The sequence below is a fragment of the Macadamia integrifolia genome, chromosome 9 (genome assembly GCF_013358625.1).
Source record: "Macadamia integrifolia cultivar HAES 741 chromosome 9, SCU_Mint_v3, whole genome shotgun sequence".
NCBI classification, from domain to species: domain Eukaryota; kingdom Viridiplantae; phylum Streptophyta; class Magnoliopsida; order Proteales; family Proteaceae; genus Macadamia; species Macadamia integrifolia.
Window position 1 is genome coordinate 19,688,910 of NC_056565.1, and position 8,666 is coordinate 19,697,575.

Consider the following 8,666-nt stretch of genomic DNA (forward strand, 5'->3'; position numbering starts at 1 on the left):
AGGATCTCATCTCACCGGGGACGTAGGCAACCTTGCCGAACCTCGTAAAATCTGTGTGCATTGTTTGTTTTGTTTTTCCATTATCTTCTGCATCGTTTTAGGGTTGCGTTTCTACAGTTGGTAGCCTAATGGGGGCTATGATCACCACCATGGAGCACCCTTTTTTTTCTTTTACCCAAAAAAAAAACTTGAGGAGAGAGAGAGAGTGCATGTATGGGCTTTGCATCTTTCTATGTTAGAATGGTATAAAAGAATCTGTACAAGAGAAAAGTAGTAATCTTTTTCTCTAATTATATAATTAGATGATTAATAGTTGATACCATAGGAACTATTTAATGATATGTTGTTTTGATGGTCTGCAAAATTAATAGTTGATACCATAGTAACCATTTGGATTGAAGTTGGGTGGAATGGACTATAATCTAAGAATCTTAAGTTTATAAGGGTAATTCTACTTGTTTGTTTGCCTACAAGAACTAACTATTTTTTTTTTCTTTTTTTGGTAGGTTGTGCGGGAAGGTAATTACCAAGAAGCTCGAACTCAAGACCTACTGGTAAGTGTGGTTGTTTCCCCGTATGGCAAGCAACGCTTCCGCAAGACCAATGGGCAATAGTGGGCATGCCTAGACTCGAACCCACAACCAGCCGACTCGAGCGGTGCTGGGTTGAGGGCATTTTCACCACTAGGCTACCAACCCCATTGGTCTAATAATAGTTGGTCAATCTTATTATATAAAGTTAGAGAAGTTGCATCCTATCGATGCCTTCTAATGGGCTTGTTCCACTTTCACAACTTTAGGATATGAGGATAAGAGTTTCTCAACTGAAGCAAATCGTGTATTTGCTGTGTTATGGATACTGACGAGTACTATATGTTTAGCTCAGCTCTTCTTCCTATAACTAGCTGAGCTTAATACTGAAGAAAGAATACATTTTCTGGACGATTGGGTTCTTAAATGGTGGATGACATCCACAGATCTTGAAGCAGCTGATCTCGATCATGATGAGATTGTGAAGTAAGAAAGTTGAGCTTGAATCTCAAGATTTAAATAAGAGACTTTCTGAATGACACCCCTATCAAGGTTATAACATTGCTCAGAAAATACTAGCTCATCCAAAGTGAAAGCCCCAAGGCCGATAATCAACTCGGTCTTAGAAACCTGCTACTCCCCAGGACAACCACTCCTATAAAATAAAAGATGCCATTAAACAGAGTTAGAAGATCACTTAGGACCAATGACGACACTGAAGGGCATACTCAGCCACTAGGATGAGTGTCATTCGTATCCAAGGTAACTCGAAATCTTCAATGATGAACCAACTTACTCAAGTAGCATCACTACGAATCAGTGAAGTGGATTTCAGACATAAGCTAAAGATTGAGCAGTGCACAGAAGATATAAATGCGTTAGATTACAATAAGTCACAAGAGAAAGAACTCAAGCTTCTGAAAGCATTAGCGTTCCTCTGCAGTCGTTTACTAAAACTGAACAAGACAAACCTTATTGCAATCATTGACAAAACAAGAGGCATGCAAAAGTCGCACATATCTACGCATAGTAATTTAAGCTGGCTTTCTTCTTTGCCTGCACCTGCATGATGCCTTCATTGAAGTCTTCATGCATCACCTGGAAATAGACACATTCAGTACTCAGAAAACATCTCCCTTTGACGGCAGTTCAAAAGACTTGACAAAGAACATGGCCATATTGGAACTACTAAGGGAAATACTTAAAAGAAAATGGAAAAGAGAGGAATGCTATGCAAACAAATGGAGCAGAGAACGCAACAAATTACATTTCTGGTTGCAAACCAGTTGAGATGGAAAAACCATCCGATTATGAGCTGGAGTGGAATATGTGCATTAACTGTAATCCTCGGTATCAAGGCAGAGAGGAGATGGCCAGTTGCCTTCTCTAAGCAGGCCAAGGAGCCCAAGGCAAGCCCCATATTTACCATATCCATACTAATTCCATGCAGGTCTTCTTCTTCCCATCTTTAATTTCATCTCTTTTACTGTACCTTCTTCACTTGCTGTCTCTGGGTCTCGTCTAGGCACGTTGAGCAGCAACTATCGTAATATTGATCATTCACAGTTCTCCGTACGAAAGAGAGGACACCGGTGGGTACCATTCATTGCACTGATCATCATCAGGGTTTCAGTCATGGAGAACTCACAATATAACAATTGCACAGTATCCAGACAACTTTAACTTCAGGTCAATAATTAAGGTACTAACGGGCAGCTACGGTCGCAAAAAAAATCAAACAAGTCTTCATTTGTCAAAATAAGACGGCTCACACTCTTTTTTTATCGCCTGAATTTAGACGAGAGAATACAGACCTCAGTTGCATCCCAACGAAGAGCTAGCATGCCTGCCTCTACACAAACAGCTTTTAGCTGTGCCCCGTTGAAATCATCCGTTGAGCGAGCCAACTCTTCAAAATTTACATCAGGGTGGACGTTCATCTTTCTTGAATGGATCTGCAATTCCAACAGGACCAAAATATGTAAGGTGGGTGAAGACAAGAAATGGCGAAGTTAATAATCATTCTGTTTGAGCTCACCTGCAAGATACAAGCTCTCGCTTCTTCAGTAGGATGGGGGAATTCAATTTTACGATCCAAGCGACCAGAACGCATGAGCGCAGGATCCAGGATATCAGCTCGATTTGTTGCAGCTATTACCTATGACTTCACCAAAGTTCCATTACAATATCAAAGCAATGACTATTCAGAATGAAAATGGATAAAATGGAGTTAGGCAGACAGAAACCAGCAATTTCTGGCTCAAGTATTTCTGCCCATCTACAAACAGCAGATTATGTTATAATAACAAATCCAGAAGAATGGATATTAGGATATTAAAAAAATATAAAATCCCTACCCACAAGAAATTTCATAAACCCAAACCTGAAATAACTAAAGAAATCCTGTATATTACCCAGATAGTGCATAGCCTGGATAGAGTGATCAAGTAGAAAACAAATGAAAAACCATGACCAAAAAGTGCAGAAAGTAATGACCTTTATCCGGTCATCACTGCTAAAACCATCAAGCTGATTAAGCAATTCCAACATTGTTCGTTGGACTTCTCTATCCCCACTCACTTCACTGCAGCAACATATACAAGCAATGAAGTGTTACAGAAATAAAAGCATTAACTTCCATTTTCTCACCATCATAATAAGGTATATCTGTATATTTATCAGATTAGAGTTACAATATAAAAAAGGGAAAAAGAATGCTGCCTGGCCTCATGCAACATGCACCCCAGACACAGCCCCCCTGAAATGATTGCCTTGCCCCCCTACAAAATGAAAAAGTCCACCCTGGTTGATGCCCCTGCGCATCCCCTAATTGCCCCCCCCCCAAACACTGGTGCAGGGGCCATGCAACCAGGCAGCATTCTTCTACCCTTAAAAAATACAAAATATGACCACGGCATACCTATCAAACCGCTTTGTGCCAATTGCATCGATTTCATCTATAAAAATGATGCAGGGAGACTTCTCTTTGGCAAGATGAAAAGCATCACGTACAAGTTTTGCTCCATCCCCAATGAACATCTGACGAATTGCAAGTTGATTGTCAAGTGAACAGGGGATTCATTAGTTATCAAGAAAGGCATCATTCAGAAAAGATTCATAAAATGAGTGCAGCTGAGATGCCATTGTAGAGAACCAAAATGAGTAAGCTCTACACACCCAAGAGTAGAACCAAAAAGTAACAAGATGACTGAAAAATGACAATTTTTCAGTCATGTGAAACAAGACATGCACCGGTGGAAATAAGGAATTAGAATCATGTACTAACCCAAGCAGTTCTTATAAAGGCTAGTAAGTTAGTAGAGTTGAGTTGAGTTGTACATATCTTTCATTAAATTAGGAGAGCTGGCTGCATCAATGCTGCTATTAATGCTAAATAATAGAATGCAATATTGCATATATATATATATATATATTGGGTAGAATTAAAGCATATCAAAAGCAAGAAATTTAGAACAAGCTTTTGAGAATAAGCACATATTTGTAGCACCAGTTGTTGAGGGAAAAGACCATAAAGCAATGTTTAAACGATACTGTTCTATGATTTTTTTCCGGAGGTGAATATTAACCTGTCCAAGTTGTGGACCAGCTAGCTTCAGGTAGGTCGCATTTGTCTGTGCTGCACAAGCACGAGCCATCAATGTTTTGCCAGTTCCTGGAGGTCCATACAAAAGCACTCCTTTGGGTGGACAAATTCCTAACTTTTGAAACCGCTCTTTGTGAGTCATAGGCAACACAATAGCCTCAACAAGTTCATGAATCTGTTGCAAAAACAAAATAATAAGATCTAGTTGAAAGCATCAATTATTTGATGTGTAGTGATAATGATCCCCTGAAAGCATGTCTAAAACAAACAAATACCTGCTTTTCCAGCCCCCCAATGTCATTATAATCTTCAGCTGGTTTTTCATCAACTTCCATAGCCTTTACCCGTGAATCATACTCAGATGGGAGTGTATCCAAGATCAAATAGCTGTCCTTATTCACTCCAACCAAATCACCCGGTTTCAACTTATCAGGGTCCACAAGCCCAACAACAGGCAGAAAGATTGTCTACAATCAAGATTGGCAGTATAAGAATTAAGAAGTGAATCCACAAGTAAAAGGCATGAAAATTTCATGAAGACAAACACAGATTATTTTCATTTCAATAATCCAGCATTGCCTGTCGCCTAGTCGTAGGCTGCTCCTTGACAGCTATGCATCCAATAAAAGTTTACCATCCTTTCAGTAGTCCAATAAAACATATCATTTGACATAAAAAATAAAAAAAATGCTCCCTTAGAAATTGAAAACAATTAGACCCAACTAGAATAAATATAAGCAAGATAAGAATGAACTATATTTGTTCACTGACCTGCCGTGTAGATGTCTTTCATACAACACACTTCCCCTTCCTTTGAGAGTCAAGATCAACATTAGCACCATCTTCTTCTGCCTCATCTTCTGGATTCATTTCCAAAATCTAAAAGCATCAACAACCGAAATAACTCAGCAAAAGCATATGTTGCTTCAAATGAAGTAAATAAATCCAAGTTATGGATGAGATAAAATAATTTAAGCAAGAAAAAAAAAATCTAAAAGCAATCCTAATACTCTACTGAATAATATTTGTCACTAGAACCACCAAAAAGAAGTTTAGGGAAAAAAAACAGTATAGGCAGTTTGTGCCTTTATATTTTTGCAATGGACAATCAAGAAATTAGTCTCTTTAACAGTTAGTAAATCAGAGGACAGAGGAAAGATGCAATGAGGGATATGGAGGTTCAATTCTCTTTGAAGAAAACAGAGTTGTCAGATAAAATGCACGCAACCGCTAATTAGAAAAAAGCTAAATCCGTTTCTCATGACCTAAAATTACAATCATATCGTTTTAGAAATTAAAAGGAAAAGATAAATCACCTCAACTATGTTGCCGACCAAGTAAGGCAGCTGTTTGTTGAGCTTGATCTTCTCCTTGTTCTCCTTTATCTTATCATTCAACGAATCCAGCTCTGGATTTGTTCTCTGCAACTCTTCCTGCAATAAGGGAGGACAAGAAAGACAAAACCCTATCAATATTTTCGGTTATAATCCGCGTAAACAAGGAGAACAAGAAATCAAGAAAACTATCAATCTATCTGCAATCATTGCCTTAAGGATCCGCATTTCGATATCAAGAAGCCTAGGAGCCCTAACGATGTCGTCAGTAGACATTGAAGCGAGCTGGTCATCTTTGAAGCTGCTGTCTTCAACCATTGCTGAGGCAATTAGTGAGAAAAGTCGAACTCGGCGTAGCAGAAATAAGGCACAATGAGAAGCTTTTTAATGGCGGTGACCAACTTAATGGAGCATAACTTTCTGCCGAAGAAAACCCAGTGATCATCAGCTAAATTGTAATTTGTAAACTGGACTTATCCGACGAGGGCTTGCAGATAGCATTTCCTCAGGAGATGTTGGGGTACTGGGTTTGGTTTTGGCTTCAGGGTTGTTGCTTTGGGCCCTAATTTCAGGAAGCTTTCTGCTATGTGCTTGGAAGGGAAGGAGAGAAGATAGGGAAATGGGTGAGGAGAGAAAATAGAGAACATGGGTGGCTTGGATAAGAAGCTTACCTTAAATAGTTGAATTTGATTCAAATCTGCTTCTTTTTCTCCTAGTTTATAGCACACCTCCACAACTACCCAGTTCAGTTACAACTTACAACTACATGATAACCCAACCATTTAACAGTTTCAGTTGAGCACATTGTCTTTGCGTGTAAGAGGACAAGTAGCAGTTCCCCAATCCCCACCCCACCCCCCTTATTTGGGGTCTTTTATTTCTCCTTTTTTATGACGTCTCTCCCTCTTCCCTATTTTATGAATACTCTTTTGCCCGTCAAGCCATGTCTGCGAAATCCACAACTGCAATCCAAGGAGGCCAAGTAAGAACCCTAATCCATCTCTTCCATTTTCTTTTCATCCTGTTTCTGATCCGGTCTGAACTTTCTTGCCTTTTTGGCTCTAAAAAATAAAAATGAATTTGAAATGAATATTTTATCAGGTTGATCTATTGGAGCAGTGTAGAATGTCTCAATCAAAACACTAGTATTCCTTCGTTAATGCTCTTAAACAGGTGACTTATGGAGGGTTTGTATCTAGATTCTGGAGAGTAATGCGGATGAACATGTCCTGATTTATATTCCCTTCTCCTAGGCCATTAAGGGACCGTTTCATAACACTTTGGGATAATGTTTCTGGTGTTCTTCTATTATGTGGACTGTAAATAGAACAGAAATATGTTTGACACGTCCGGTTCATTTTTGTATTCCTTCAGAACGAACAAATGAAAAAGAATGACTAAATAATACAGTGCAAGAGTAAAAAAAAACGTTCCTTCTCTATTCTTTTACAAACTTAAAAGAACAAAACCATTCAAAACCCCACAACCACTTTTCTGCAACTCACGATCAAAAACCCTCAAATCCGTCGCTTCCCTGCAACAGGTTGTCATTCTCTCGGTCGCCGCTTCCCTGCAACGGTCGCTCTCTCACGGTCGCCGCTTCGCTGCAACAGTATCTCCTCTCGGTCGCTTCCCTGTCTCTCTCGGTCGCCGCTTCCCTGCCTCTCTCGGTCGCCGCCGCTTCCCTGCAACTCTCTCGGTCGCCGCTGCTTCCCTGCAACTCTCTCGGTCGCCGTTTCCCTGCAGCAGGTATTGTCTCTCTCGCTCTCTCGCTCTCTCACAATCTCGCTCTCTCACAATCTCGCTCTCTCTCTCTCTCGCTTCCCTGCAGCAGATTTCCTCAAAACTGTCTCACCTTGTTTTTTAAAAAATCACAAGTGGTTCCCTGCAGCAGCTTTCCTCAAACCCACATGAATTAATTGATTAATGGTAATAATCAATAATCAACAATCAATTTGTCTGTTAGCAGAACAAATACTGCTATGTAAGAAAACCCCCTCCTCTATTCTTTCTCTCTACTGAAATTTTCGAGTATACAATAAAACTCTAAAAACTAATAACTTACTTCCATTGAAATGGTGAACGCCGACCTTAGAGAGCATCGCATAGTACTCGATCTCAGATTTCCGCAGAGGCGGACAGTTATTTGAAAGAATTATAAGCTTTCCTGCCATCCCACAATGTAGTCGATGATACCAAAATCCTTAAAATAGAGAAGGGGAACAGAACCAAACGAAAAGCATGGAATGTGAATCCACCTTTCGAGCTTCTGAGCGAACGGAGGACGGTTTTGTAGCCGAGCGTGTACTTTCCGCTCTTCATAACGAGAGCAAGCCTGTTGTTGATGTTCTCACAATTTAAGAAGACAAAATTTCCAAATAATCTACTATAATTTCAATCTCTCTTTGAATTTTGGAATTATTTTATGGGTTTTTTTTTTTTTTAAAGAGGCATCAGAGATGGTAGCATCTCTACCATGCCTCTCATCTATGCAGACAGACAAAGCTCTATCTCTAAATTAACAGGTTTTGAAACTCGGGAGAACAAGACAAAGCCTGTTGTTCATGGAGAACAAGAAGATAGTGATATTGCTAGTATTTCTACTACAATTCATCAGGGCAGTCAACGTGTACAAGGAAGACAGATGAATGAGCTAAGGATACAAATTGCAAATCATATGGCAGTAGATAAGGGTTACCTCTGATTTGATTGCTTATGTAATAAAATTTTAAGACACTTCAGCTATGATTTTTATTTTGTAATTCCTATAAACTTGAATAGTAAACTTTTGTTTTCTTATTAAGATAAATGTGGAAACTCTTTATGCTTATATTTTATTATTTCCTTTAAGTAATAGTATTTTAAAAGATAATTTCATAAACAAATTATTTCCTTATTTAAGTTAAATTTGACCATAATAGCATGTTTGTAATTATTGATTTCATTGTTCAAAAGTGAATTTTCATTATTGTATTCTCCAGGAATATAAGTGTTTGTCAAACGTTGTTTCTGTTCTTTTCTTGTTCTAAGGACATTTCTGAAATAGTTTTACCAAACGTTGTTTCTATTCCGCCAGAGTGTCTTCACAGCATGGAATCGAAAAAGAACACTTATGTAAAAGAACACTCTCCAGGAATAGAAGTGTTATCAAACGGCCCTAAGCTGCATTCTATTGTTGCGAAAGTCCCCGAGGAAGAA

The 8,666-nt window shown here is 39.0% G+C and overlaps 1 long non-coding RNA gene and 1 pseudogene across 1 annotated transcript; one reads left to right on the forward strand and one right to left on the reverse strand.

The window, feature by feature from the left end:
- Positions 1–1,336: 1,336 nt before the first annotated feature.
- Positions 1,337–5,852, reverse strand: LOC122089594 (annotated as a pseudogene).
- A 425-nt stretch (positions 5,853–6,277) lies between these two features.
- Positions 6,278–8,298, forward strand: LOC122089886. The gene is made up of 2 exons (XR_006143362.1): positions 6,278–7,217; positions 7,917–8,298. It is a non-coding gene; the product is annotated as an uncharacterized LOC122089886 (long non-coding RNA).
- The last annotated feature ends 368 nt before the right edge of the window (positions 8,299–8,666 follow it).